Raw genomic sequence first — 14,661 nt, 5'->3', positions numbered from 1 at the left:
CATCCTGACACCAGGCCAACAAGTCCTAACACTAACCTCTAAATGCTGAGCACCTAGCAAGGCAGCTGTTAGTAGCATTTTTATAAGTCTTTGGTACAACTTGGCCCAGGATTAAACCTGTAACCTCCTGCATCAGAGGCGGATGCTCTAACCATAGGCTACTGGATCATTTTGAATTCTTAGTCGGAATGTGGTTGATATAAAAAAGTTTGACCGTATCTTTTATAGATTTCACATTTATCCCTTATCTTTTATTTCATATTTATTTTTCTGAATTTTAACATGAAGAAAAGGAATGAATGGTTATTCTGCAGTGTGATTGTACATATGTACCAGATATACTCGATTATAAGACGAGTCCAACTGCACACTGCAAAAGCCCAGATATGTTGGCACATGAAGTGTTGGAAGATCTGGGTCTGTGCAGTTAAATAAGAGCAATCAGAAGAACAAATAACATAAACCCTGATCTGCAGGCCATTATGCAATAGCAGATCAGGATCTTTGTTGTTTGCAGTTTGACTTGACATGTATGTATAAATCGGTATAGGCTTTTATGCATGGCACATGTTTTTATGTATGGTGTATGCTTTTATGTATGGCATATGCTTTCATGCAAGGCATATGCTTTTATGTATGGCATATTCTTTTATGCATGCATGTTGATGCCAATACTGACCATGTGGGTACAGGTATTATAATAGCTCTCTTCCATTTTGTGTGTGTATGTGTGTGTGATTTGGATTTTCAATGTAGCTTTAACAATTTTCCAGTCATATCACTATGATGTCTGTTGTCTGACAGTTTACAGTGATGTCCAGCACTGTGGCATCATGCCGCAGACATGTAACATGATGACTCACCCAGTCACATTATCCTGACACCAGGCCGACCAGTCCTAACAATAACATCTTAATGCTGAGCACCAAGCTAGGCAGCTGCTAGTACCATTGGTATACATCTATGGTACAACTCAGCTGAGGTTCAAACCAGAGACCTCCCTCAACCAAGGCAGATGCTCTAACCACTTAAGCCACTGGAGCGGTCCTTCCATTTTAAAGAGGTAAGCTAAAAATTCTTAAACAAAGAAAATGTTTCTAACTGTCTTACACTTTCTCTGTTGGTTTAAAAATTTACAGATTATAGGCCATTTATAAACAAGATTGTTCTATTTCCCAATATTGTTCAAAATTTGCTCTAATGTGTATGAGTTCCACTGATTAATCATAAAAAATAGGCAGAGACACAGTTCTCCCAGTGCATTATGCATTATTCTGGGTCTGTGCAGGTTTCACTTAGTTTAAAAAAGGTACATACAGTACCAGGAAAAAGAATGTGGTTGGATTCTCTGTTGTAATATCATAAAGTTTACACCATCACAATCTTAACATCTGTTCTGGATTACAGAACACACAGGGGCACAATAAACCATGATCAACGTACATGTATATTCCTGCTATTTTCCATACTGGACTGGTTTAAACACAGCTAGGTCTGTGAACTCAAGCTACTGAATGGTCATGAAACAAGAGGTCCATGTGGGTTGGATATCACTCACCATGTTTACATAATATAACCATGTTAACAGTTCACCAATTCACTAAGCAGGTTTGCATAGTAATAACACATCCTATGTACAAAATTTTCCATCATGTTCATTTTCCATATTACTATACACTGATAAAATTTCTTAATGAAGACAAAGACATAATTATTAATTTAAAATCTCTTGCACATAATCAAAGTCATCCAAATCTTGATGATAATAAACACAACTGATCAAAAATGTGGCTTGAAGAGTGGTAACAAGTTCCATCAATCAGTATACCTCATTACTACACATGGATGTAGTTCATTATCAAACTCATTCAAGCCCTTAATGATGATATACCTATAAGCATATCTTCCAAGTCTGATCAAAACTGGATCAGTTATAGCCTCCAGACTGGTTTACAAATCAGAAGAAAGATCACCTCATTAACATGCATGTATCTTGCTCTTGTCAAAAATCTTAAAAAGAAGCACACGTTTTAAGATTGATCAAAATTGGATATATGGTATACAGAGTGCTCACAAGGTTAACCAATCAGATGAAAGATGGCCTCATTAACATTCATGGATCTCAATCATTGAGTTTGATGATCTAAACCCATACTCCAAGTTTAATAACTGAAATCAGATCAGAAAAATGAATCCCAAATTGGTACATGTAGCAAACAATTGTTGACAACAAAGAAAAATGAAGGATGGGCAAAGGGCTGTACCATAAACTCATCTGGCTTGCACTAACATTCAACAGGACCAAAGAAATGTTGTCCCTGGAAGTTGGTCACTATATGCGTGCAACACATGTATGAAATTTTGACAGGGACTTTAAAATGCCAGGGTCTGAAGGTTATGGTGGTCAGAGATCCAGGACCAATCTTCTCTATCTGTAGACTTGTCATATGTTACCAACACACACATACCTGACCTTTAAAATTTCTCAATTGTTCCAATAAATGGAATACAACGTTCTGTGTAATCCTTAAAATGTCTGAAAGAGTCATACCAGTGCATTGATGCAAGAGGAAGTTGATCCTTTATTAGTAACAGACGGGTATTATAACATTACAATAAATCGGCAAATTTAGCGACTAATATGCAGTGCACCATTCTAAGCTTGATCTTGCTAAGTCAAACATCTGTCTTTCCTCAAACTCAGTTAAAACCTTGCATATACTCTATGGGCTTCCCAAATGTTCTATATAAGTTTGTTCATTTACAGGCAGGCCAAAATCAAGCATAGTGTATTCATCTGCAACAACTAGCGCAGGATGCCAAATGTTTTGGTCTGAACATGATGCCAACAGCAATAACAATAAACTGATTAATGTGAACATTTCCTCCTGTGAAGAAAGGTAAAGAGAGTACTGACCACCTTTCCTACTTGATCACTGGATATTTACAAACTGTAGGAAATATCAAATGTAAGACTACTCTTGGGAAAATATTTATTTTAGCAAAGGTTAAAATTTTCATTTTAAAATAATAAAAATATTAAAAAGCTGCTTTTTATGCAACAGAGATTACTGAAAATTATGAATCATGGTAAGTACAAACGTATCCAATTCTAACATAAATAAATAAACTAAATAAATGATGTACTTGTATGATTCAATCAGCAATGTATGTGAATGTCTGAATTGTTACTTTGCATTAATTTTGTTAATTATTCCTATGTTTTGTTTTTGTTTTATGCACAAGTCAGACTAATTTGCTGGACCAATATTTTGGCTTATGTGGACCAGGACCATATTGGATCCTACTGGCCCTGGACTGTTAAGTCAGAAATTACATTTTTCATGTCCTGAATTAAAAGTGGTCACTAAAGACAGGTGATTGCTGGAACAGGTCTAACTGTATATCTTTCAAGTTCAAGGCATACTTATTTCTGATCTGGAGGATTTAAATGGCTACAAAAACAAGCTGTGCTAAATATAATCTGTTAAACTAAACATTAGTTAAATGATAAACCATAATAGATGGGGGGGGGGTGATTTTCTTTTTAGCCATAACATTTTTAAAGCTCAAGATAATTTTTTTCCCAACAAACATAATGCTTTGTTGCTACAATCATAGCAAAATATGTGTTTTTCAAGCTATTTAAAATTCTGTATCCTCCACAAAAAAACACCCCAACCCAACTCCCCAACCAAATTAAGTGGTCGGAACAAACCTCTTTTTTCTGAAGAGAATGAAACAGACTTCAGTACTTCTATCCATTTTTATGAAACTTCTAACGTTAGAAACCATGTAATGCAAGGAAAGATTTACCTTAAACCATATGACTCAAGGAAAGATTTACCTTAGACTATATAATATGACTCAAGGAAAGATTTACCTTAGACCACATGACTGCAAGGAAAGATTTACCTTAGACCATATGACTCAAGGAAAGATTTACCCAGAGGCATAGCTAGGGGGGGCAAGGGGGTACATATGTCCCCGGGTACCAAGGTACAGGGGCGCCAAAAATGAGGCTTACAACGTTACATTATAATAAGTAAACAAGGGTAATATTCAAAAATGTGATTAAACGGGGAGGGGGCTGGGGTGCCAATTTTATAGTTTGTCCCCGGGTGCAAAATATCATAGCTACGCCTCTGGATTTACCTTAGACCATATGACTCAAGGAAAGATTTACCTTAGACCACATGACTGCAAGGAAAGATTTACCTTAGACCATATGACTTAAGGAAAGATTTACCTTAGACTATATGACTCAAGGAAAGATTTACTTTATACCATATTATGCAAAGAAATATTTACCATAGACCATATGATAGAAAGAAAGATTTACCTTAGAAACCATATGATGCAAAGAAGCAATCTACCTTAGACCATGCAAAGAAAGATTTACCTTAGAAACCATATGATGCAAAGAAGCAATCTACCTTAGACCATGCAAAGAAAGATTTACCTTAGACCATATGATGCAAAGAAAGATTTACCTTAGACCATATGATGCAAAGAAAGATTTACCTTAGAAACCATATGATGCAAAGAAGCAATCTACCTTAGACCATGCAAAGAAAGATTTACCTTAGACCATATGATAGAAAGAAATATTTATCTTAGAAACCATATGATACAAAGAAAAAATCTACCTTGGACCATTTGATGCAAAGAAAGATTTACCTTAGACCATATGATGCAAAGAAAGATTTACCTCAGAAATCATTTGATGCAATTTAGAAAGACAATTTATGGAGTTTATACACAGACTCTTCCAATGGAAGCTTTGGTCATGTGTTTAATCACACAATAGCACAAGTATACTGTAGGTTGTTCAGTGGCAATGTAATGGACTAAAGTGCCTTGCCCAAGGACACACGATGGTATCCAGCCCAAGCAGATCCAATGGACATTAAAGATTCTTAGAACCCAACTCTTTCAGCAGTGTATCCAGGATGCTAACCACTGAGCCACCACAGCTCCTACCTCCATTAGCAGCATCCTCTGACATGCAGAAGTACTCATAAGGCCTTATAATTTAATATCCCTGAGGCGGCAAGTGGTTCTTCATACCTGAAAATTTAACATGCAGGACAACACATTAAGCCATTCTGCAAACTAGTTATAATGACATCACTTTATTGTACTAAAAACACAAGCCAAAAACTGGTTTAAATTTAAAGGCAGATTCATTTCATCAGAACCTGAGTCTAACATTAAATGCAACCATTCTGATGTATTAATAATACCTGGACAACAATTTTCCATGGGAAGTCTAAAATTGTGAGGAGGGACATCCTTATAACTTCCAAAGATGTACATCTGAATGAACATTATCGATCGTCATATCCCGACAAATATACTACCTACGTTCCTACCAAATTACAAAGTGTTATAAATGGTTTAATTACTCGTGAACAGCTATGAATACAATGAAATACTTTACAGCTGCAGGTATGTTTCCATGAACATAACAACAAATTTTATTGGATTCTCTTGATGATAACAAGTTGCATATTAAGTGCACAAAGTTAAAACAAAAAAATCAATTTCAATCTTCATATAACTTTCAACCCTGCTGATGAGTACACACACACACACACACACACACACACACACTGACTTAATCATTAACTACAGCAAGGTGAATTCTGCCCTAGCTCAAAACTGTAGCTAAAAGACATCAGGACAATGTAAATACTAAACAAAAATCCAATCAGGATTTTCAAAGTATATGGTCTTTCAAAGTATATGGTATATGGCATTTGATACCATGTCAGTATTATACATGTATATGGTATCTGATCGCCTGGAACATGACAACTTCTAAGAAAATTTGTCCAAGCCTGAAAATTGCAGAATATATTTGCTAGAGATGGTGCAGGTTTGTATTCTGATGATTTTCTTGTCACAATATCAAGACAGGAAAAATCTCCTGAAAATGATTTTTTTTTAAAAATAAAAAAATAAAATTATTTTGCTTTTTGTGTCAGCTGACCCATTTCCAAGATGGTTAAGTAGCAATGAAAATTGCTTTCGGACCACCCATCCAGACTTTTTCTTTCACAAAGGTTGTCAGTAACAAGTTAAAATGTAAAACACTGCAATGTACTAGACATGTAGTAAATATTTTTTTCTACCAAAGATGCATGGCTATGTGATAATTATTATTACTCATTAGAAATTTTGACCTTACAGCTGAAAGTGTTTTTGCACTGTTCATATCTAAAGTGATTATATACAATGATTTGTGTGTATGCATACCAACTAAAGAAGTGTTTCATGCACTTGGTCAAGTTGAGCTGGCTTGAAATATTACATGCTTGTGCATTCTAAACAAATTACTGTTTATAAGTAAATATACCACACATCCTACATCACTCTGTTCTTTTTTAAGGTTACACTCTCTCTCCCTCACACCACCATGATCATCTGAATATTAAATTTCTACACTTGCCTTAATCTAAACTCTCCTTTCACTGCAGTCAAAACAGAAAATGAATAATCTACTAATGACTAAGATCTTGACCTATTGACTTTGGCTTATCCCCTATACATGTACATCAAAAACAGTTCCCAAATATGTTCACAATGTGGAAACTTAAAATGATAATAACACTGTACATTTTTGGACTTTTCAGAAGGAGAAACTACAGAAAGATTTTCATGATGTACACCATGGTGACAATATCAGATATCAGGGGCCTGCAAGTGGGACCGAGTGGTCTAAAGCGCTCACCGTTCCGGATCACTGCCATCTCACCTCTGTCTGTGTGAGTTCAAGTCCAAGGCTCAGCTAGCGTGGGTATGTGGGAAAGCCTGCCAGTAGCTTCTCGTGGGTCGGTGCTTCTTCCCTGGGTTTTCCAGGGTTCTTCCTCCACCAGTTATACTGGCCACCATGTATAGCTTACCTTGTGCTGAAAAATGGCGTTAAACCCAACAACAACAACCAAATATCAGATTTGTAACATTTTCAAATATGACCAACCAAACATCACAAGAAGTTGTTGGTAAAGTTCCCATGTCAATACAACATCCACTCAAGAGGAGCAGCGAGAAAAAGATTTTTAAGATGGTTGTCCATATTGGATGTCAGATTGGAGCAATTTTCCTTTGGGACCAGCCAGAAATCATTAGAAGTGTTTTGGTGAAAAACCCATGTTGATCTTACCATCAATTTCAAAAGTAGAAGCAATAGCAAGATTTTCAAGATGGCTGTTGTGGCACCACACTTGATGTCCAAGCAGCACCATTTTCATTTAATACCTTAGCATGAATGTGTGTATAAAGTTTCATGGCAATCCTCCAAGTGGTTTAGAAGGAGTAACAAATACAAACTTATGCTATCAGATGGATGGATGCTGGGCAATAGACAACAGGCCATTCCATACACCTTTCCAGTCTTTGACCAGCAGAGCCACACAAAAAAGCACCAGCAGCTTATCTTCAAACATCTGTTAGAAGGCCAGCATTAAAAGTCTTTATCTTGTACAGGGCATTATACAGGCAATGACCCCCTACAGCTAACAATATAGTTGGACATAAATTTGGCAGTTCTTCTAACTGAATAAAACTATTTCTATGCACACATGTAAATATGTTACACACACCCACCCACACACCACTAAATGTAAAAATATAATAAGTATTGTTATTATTATTATTATACGACTTCACAATTATTGTATTGGTATAATTAGTACAGAGCATAGCACCCCATCCCCCTACTACAAATTAGTATTTAGTTTCCAGATGCAGAGTTCTCTTTAGATCTTTGAAAACACTAGGAGTGGGACCAGTCAGCAGCCACTCGGCCGGGTGGGGGGCAAGCATGTAGGTTGGATTTGATGATGTGGTGATACCACCGCACTGCCTCTTGTTATCATCTAATTTCTGATATTTGGGAGGTGGTTGCACACTCTATAAAAAAAAAATATTTACATAATTTTCTAAACATCTTAAATTGGTAACACGAAGCCTCTATTGTGCTGAGGAGCCACTGCATTGAATGTTTATCAACAATGATATGCAGAAATATTTAAACAAATTATTTAGCATAATTCTGATTTATGCATTGCAGCTTTTTCCAACTGGCCTTATATTCTGTATCTTTATTTGTCATCAGTATCATGAGTCAGTACACCAGGCTATTTCAATGTACACAAATAACTGTAATTAATAAAATCCATTTCCACTGCAGGGTTTATCTGACCCTGTCAAGCGCACAATGCTGGTAGATATTTTCAAATAACACAAGAAACTGATAATTGAACCATGAATTGGAATGGTGTTTCATTTTATTTGATACATCCGACACAAGACCTCTTGTTAACTGTCATGACGGGAAATAACGGAAAGTTTCATTGCTCCAATGGATTACTGATGGTAGAACATATTAAATGTTGATCCACCTTGATGTTTGTTCCATGAATTATTTGGGCAAGAACACTCGGGAACAACTGTGAACATGTAAGAATGTGCTCTTAGTGTTTGGGCAAAATACAAGGACTGGTTTCTTAAAGGCAGCTTACAAGATGCAAAGTTCCCTACACAAATGTCACACACCCATTCAGATCCATTGATTCATAATAATCAGGTAGATTTAAAAATTCAATACAGGTTGGGTGAAGTTTCTTACTACATCCCATACAAATCATTGATAAATTATCACCATTGTTATACTTTCCGCATGTAGGAGGGCTTATATCCCCAGGGTCTGGGTTTTGATTCATATCATTAATTTGTAACATATAAATACAGCAAAAGGGGAGACCTTTTATTTAACCAACAAACAGTACTCATAATAATTCCATGTTTTCATTTAAATATATATTCAACTTTAGATTGAAACATTCCATAAACAATTTCTGCATCAAAACAACAAATTGTTCCATCTATAAGGTATAATGGTACCAATTGCGCAAGTCCAGGTGGGCAGAGCTTAAGGTGTAGGGAACATTGTATTTCAAAATAAACAAAACTAGCTGTGATTGGTGCATTATGTAAGAGTTGTACTTTCTGTTAGGCTTAAAAAAAAGTTGTGCCTCCTGGCAACATGTGAGATTATGTTAATTCCTATCTAGATGATATTTTCTATTTTTTATGATTTTTTTTTAAATATGGTACACATGTCTGAAACTGTGTCTGTTGTGACTAGATAACTCTTACCCCAGTCTAGTTCCAGCAGAGTTATCTCTCTTAAATAAAACGGAGTACCTGGTTTTGTCCTTGTCAAATTGACAATCTAACACTGCTCTCTAGAAAAGTGTGTGACATGCACACTAAAGTAGGGTAGAAAATATTGTTATTTCTCCAAACATTAGCATTAAGGTCTATGGAAAAACAATTGGTACCGTGATACCATAAGCAGCTAACTGTCCTGGAAGTACTGCAAAATCAGCTGCAAGTTAATAATGATAAAATCTTCTTTTGAAAAGACAAAAATATACTAAAATGAGGAATGCACATGTAACACAACCTGACCAAAAGGCCCTAATAACACTATCTGCGTCTATGTGTTTTGAATTTTGAATATAGCTTTAACAGTTTTTCAGTCAGATCGCTAAGATGCTTGCAGCGCGTCAGTTTATAGTGATGTCTAACACTGAGGCATCATGCCACAGACATGCAGCACGATGTCCCACCCAGTCACATCATCATGACACCAGGCTGACCAGTCCTAACACTAACCTCTTGATGCTGAGTGCCAAACAAGGTAGCTGTTAGTACCAGATATTTTTATAATTTTTTGTTATGACTTGGCCGGGGTTCAAAACCCGTGATCTCCTGCATCAGAGGCGGACAATCTTACCACTTAGGCCTTCAGAGCAGTAACATTATAATTATCTTAATAATGTTCTAGATACTCAACCTTGATATCGAACATGAGTGTCATCAAAGATTATAAAACTGTATTCCTTTTATTTGCTGATGTTACACATGTATCTGGACAATGTAATAAAATACTAAGGTGGCGCTCTACATTTTCATATTTTGCATAGGGTTAGGATTTTAAAGAAAAAGAATTTCCCTGGCTTTCCTTACTGGTTATACTGGCTATTTAAAAAAGACCTTGTATATCTTAGGTATAATTCAATGAACCTTTAATTCCCTTTATTTTGGTATATTATTGATGGGTGTAATATTGGTTATAGAGTATACAGCTTGGCCTTACTCCAGATGTGCACCTTTCAAAAGAGTGCTAGCTCCACTTGGTCATTTTCACTTCCTGAACTTCATAGACAAATTGTATAAAAAAGAGCTGATAACTTTCTTTTTAAATTTTATATATTTGGTAATTCATTCATTGCACTTTCAGAAGCTGGTATATTGTCTAGTCTGGCAAAATTCATTTTCCCTATTTTAATAGCTGCTACGGATAGTGTACTTTAGACTAATTCAGGCTGATTTTTTAGCATAAGGGAGCATTCATTTTAGTTAGCAGTGTGTTAAATCATGAACAATTTCCAAAAGTACAATATCCAAAGAAATATCATCCACATCACATTAATGTAGCATAGAGCTATGCCACCATTCTCTCCACTGTGCATGTTTTAAATGCAAACGATGTCACCTTACATACGTCACTCTCTTAAAAGTACATAATAACTGGTGAGCACCCCTAATCAAAAACTTTTAAATGTTCAAGAAAATGACAATTTCTTACCCATAAGCCACTCTGATTTCATCGGTTAGTATCTGGTATTAGACAAAGAATATTATAACTCATATTTGAAAGGAAGGGGGATATATTTATGGTATGCAAGATTTGCAGCTACACTAAATGAAGTTTGCTTGAGCAAGCAGCAAAGTCAAATAATAATTTAATATAAATTATAGACAAAGTTAACTTTGATTCCAGCGAAACTGTTTCAGAATTAAGCATTAATGTCAAAATGCTTTCACTGAATGGTCCACAAAGACAACAACATAGTATTGGGAACTTTACATAGCTACAATAGAATCTCTTGTGCTCTAAAATATCTATGTTCATTCCAGAAGACCCCAATGTAATTAATTACATCAATTACTGTGCTCATTAACTGTAAACAAAAATGTGCAGTAACTGATTTTCAGGGTCAAAGAGCAAGAGAATGTCCAAATTCTGTGATTTTTATTGGACAGTGTCACTTCTCATCACCTACATTTAGTGGACTGTGCCGTTTTATTAATACACTGCCACGCGAAAGTGAAAATGGCAGCAGATATTTTTATAAGCATCTAATTACCAATCAAATCTGAACCGGGTGTTGCATCATAACGTGAAGCAAATACAACAGTTGCAGGTTGTGGTTTTCTTATCCATCAGGAAAACATATGAGATAAAAGGAAAAACCTACAAAGAAACAGAACAAATAATTAAATATACAATACTGAAACAGAATAGAATAAATACATAAATATACAAGACTAAAACAGAACAGAACAAGTACGATACACAACAATACACATCCTGCATGCTGGTATATCACTATACCAACACAATAACACATAAATGTTAACCTACGAGACATGAGGGCCCTAAATATTCAAATCTTACAATTCTATCTAATTGTGATCGCCACCTTAGGCCTATATAAAATGAGTAAGATGTTGTTTATCTCGAACCAATAGGATGGGTGCCTAGGGCTTTTGTTAGGTGCCAGGTACTCCACATTATCATCCCCTTCATCTGCTTTGTGCACTGATCAAGCACTCACTCGCACACTCACTTACGACAAACATGCACCTGAGTCACACATAGGAATATAAGTTGCTGATTTACATTCACTGGATAAAGTTAGAGCATGAACAAATATTTTCATGACTGTAACCCATTTCAGTATCAAGTGTGTAATCAGTAACTATGAGAGATACCAACTGTAAAAGTCATACTTTAGTTAAGCTATTTTCCTATTCTATACTATGCTAAAGTGTTTTTTCATTCAAAAATAATTCAAAGTTTCACCTGACAATACCTTTCCCATCTGCAAAAATGTCTTCAAGGCAAATGTTCTTTACATATAAATTATTACCTTGAGAAGTCTCATTAGTGCCAGTAATCAAGACACTATTCACCAATGACGGTCACCATTTTTATCAATTCATGATCTCATAAAATTAATTAATATGCATTAGATAGATGCTCAACAGTTTCCAGAAACTTCCATGAAAGAAAATGGACAATTTTATGTCTAGGTACGTAAAATTTTATGTCTAGGTACACTACTCCAGTGGCCTAGTTGTTACAGCATCTGCCTCGGATGCAGGAGGTTGTTGGTTCAGACACTGGCCGAGTCATACCAAAGATCTATAAAAATGGTACTAACAGCTGCCTCGTTAGGTGCTAAGCATTAAGAGGTTAGTGTTAGGACTAGTCGTTGTTGTTCTAGGGTTTAACGCCATTTTTCAGCACACGATACATGGCAGCCAGTATTAATGGTGGAGGAAGAACCCAGGAAAACCCCGGAAAGAACCACCAACCCACGAGAAGGTACTGGCAAGCTTTCTCACATACCCACATTAGCCAAATACGAGACTCAAACCCACGCAGGTTAGGACTAGTCAGCCTGGTGTCAATATAATCTGACTGGGTGGGACATCTTGCTACATGTCTGCGGCATGATGCCCCAGGTGCTAGACATCACTATAAACTCATACTGTAGACATTGTAACGATATGACTGAAAAATTATTAAAGCTATGGTACAAATCCAAATCACACTCAGGTCTGGGTACAGTGCAGTAAGGCCCATGAAACACATTACAAATAGATTATGTATTATCTCTCAGATATCTGCAATTCCATGTCATCTAGGTTGTGTGTAGTTGGTGCATATGTGTTTCAAATTAGATAGAGTCAAATGCCAAGAGCACTGTCATGGGTTACTTCCCTTGGTGAAATGTTCTAGATTTCAAAACTGAAGAGTCATTTGCCCCATTACCCCATCACCTCAAACTCAAAATGAAACTCTTAGTAATCATTCATTTTTGATATTCATGGACTCATGGCTGGGGCTCTTCATTATTCATGGAGCAAATTCATGTCTAATATTTCTTACACACACACACACACACAACAGTTTGTATTTTTAAAAAAAACACAAGCAGAAATTGAGATATACATGGCAATTAATAATTACGTTTGCAGTGTTCTATTTCTAATTATGTACATGAATGTGTGTATGCATGTATTTGGTATATTAAACATAGAAAAGATCATTTCTTGCTTTGTTTTTCAAGACTGGACCTGCCTTCAGTGGTAAAACGGTTTGATCTCTTTACACTAAATACATATCATCTTTCACAACATTCTCAGCACACAGAAAAAAAAAATCTTTTCTATCTTCCTTAAATTATTTTAACAGCTTTAAGAGATTTATTATTTTTCTACTGGAATTTTTACTAATTAACTTTCTGTTTCTTTGAAATCTGAGGGTTGGAAAAATTATCACCAATTGGCTGTTTCTGCGAATGAGACAGAAAAGAAGATATACTTCTACGAGTCATTGATTTAACAGTTTACAAATAAAACTAATATAAGAAAATTATTTCATTTCGTTACTCAATCTTGAATAATTACATGGCATGAAATAGATCAATGTGCTCAATATACATTAATTAAAGCCAAATATTTTAAACATTTTGCTGACTGACACAATTTATCATCAATAAAAGCAAAATTCAAGTTTCTTAACTTACCTTTTACAAATGGCTTCACGAGCCATCATATTACCCAGTTTTGTCTACTTGATCATAATTCAACAGGCAATCAAACAATGTCTATGTTTGATCAAAAGTTAATCCAATCAAAGTCATAATGAATTTCCTCTTCCTCAAGCTATAATAAACATTAATGATAATCTCAAAACGATCTGACCCGGATTCAGTTATGCACACCTACATATAACCTTGACACTAACGACCTGAAAACTCTTCCCCTACTACCCCTATATTGTTAGGGATACAAATTTGACACCTGGAATAATATAATCTGAATTGGTATGTAGATGTTCACCAAATTATTACAAATTATATTTGTCCCTCGCTGGCAGGTTTATCAAAAAATGTTTATTTTTTATTATAACTAAACTTAATATGCACAATGACTAAATTTTGATCTATTATATACACTACAGATTTTCGTATTAGTGAGTAATGCCCAGGAGGTGGAGAAGGGTTTCCCCTGGGTCCTAACTTTACTAACTTTAAAACTAACTGGGCCCTCATATATATATATATATATATATATATATATATATATATATATATATATATATATATATATAAAGCAATGATATAAGTGCAAATGCAGCTCAGTCTGGCTCCAGGTATATATGCTGCTGGGGTGTGGTGGGACTGACCCTGAAAACTTTGAATTCCCACCCTATAATCATATATATACACTTTGCTGGCATGAAAAGATGAGTATGCAAATGCATCTCAATTAGCCCCCAGGGTTGGGAGACTTGCCCCTGTACCATCCTGAAAACTGTTAAGATCCCCACCTTTCTAACAACATACAGGCCAACACTTTTTGGGCATATGAAAAAGAGTTTGTGTATACATCTGACATTTGTTCACTATTGCCAGTACCCTAATAACTGTGATATTGCAAAATTATTCCAAGTGACACAGTATTCACAAAGTGCAGACTTATATATATATATATATATATATATATATA

The 14,661-nt window shown here is 35.5% G+C and overlaps 1 long non-coding RNA gene across 1 annotated transcript; it reads left to right on the top strand.

The window, feature by feature from the left end:
* Nucleotides 1–679: 679 nt before the first annotated feature.
* Nucleotides 680–13,194, top strand: LOC149776337 (uncharacterized). Its single transcript, XR_016416299.1, has 2 exons — nucleotides 680–1,063; nucleotides 6,639–13,194. It is a non-coding gene; the product is annotated as an uncharacterized LOC149776337 (long non-coding RNA).
* Nucleotides 13,195–14,661: the final 1,467 nt, after the last annotated feature.

The sequence above is a fragment of the Sinohyriopsis cumingii genome, chromosome 18, assembly GCF_028554795.1.
Source record: "Sinohyriopsis cumingii isolate HCF-2022 chromosome 18, ASM2855479v2, whole genome shotgun sequence".
NCBI lineage: Eukaryota > Metazoa > Mollusca > Bivalvia > Unionida > Unionidae > Sinohyriopsis > Sinohyriopsis cumingii.
This window is presented reverse-complemented; position numbering and strand designations above follow the sequence as displayed.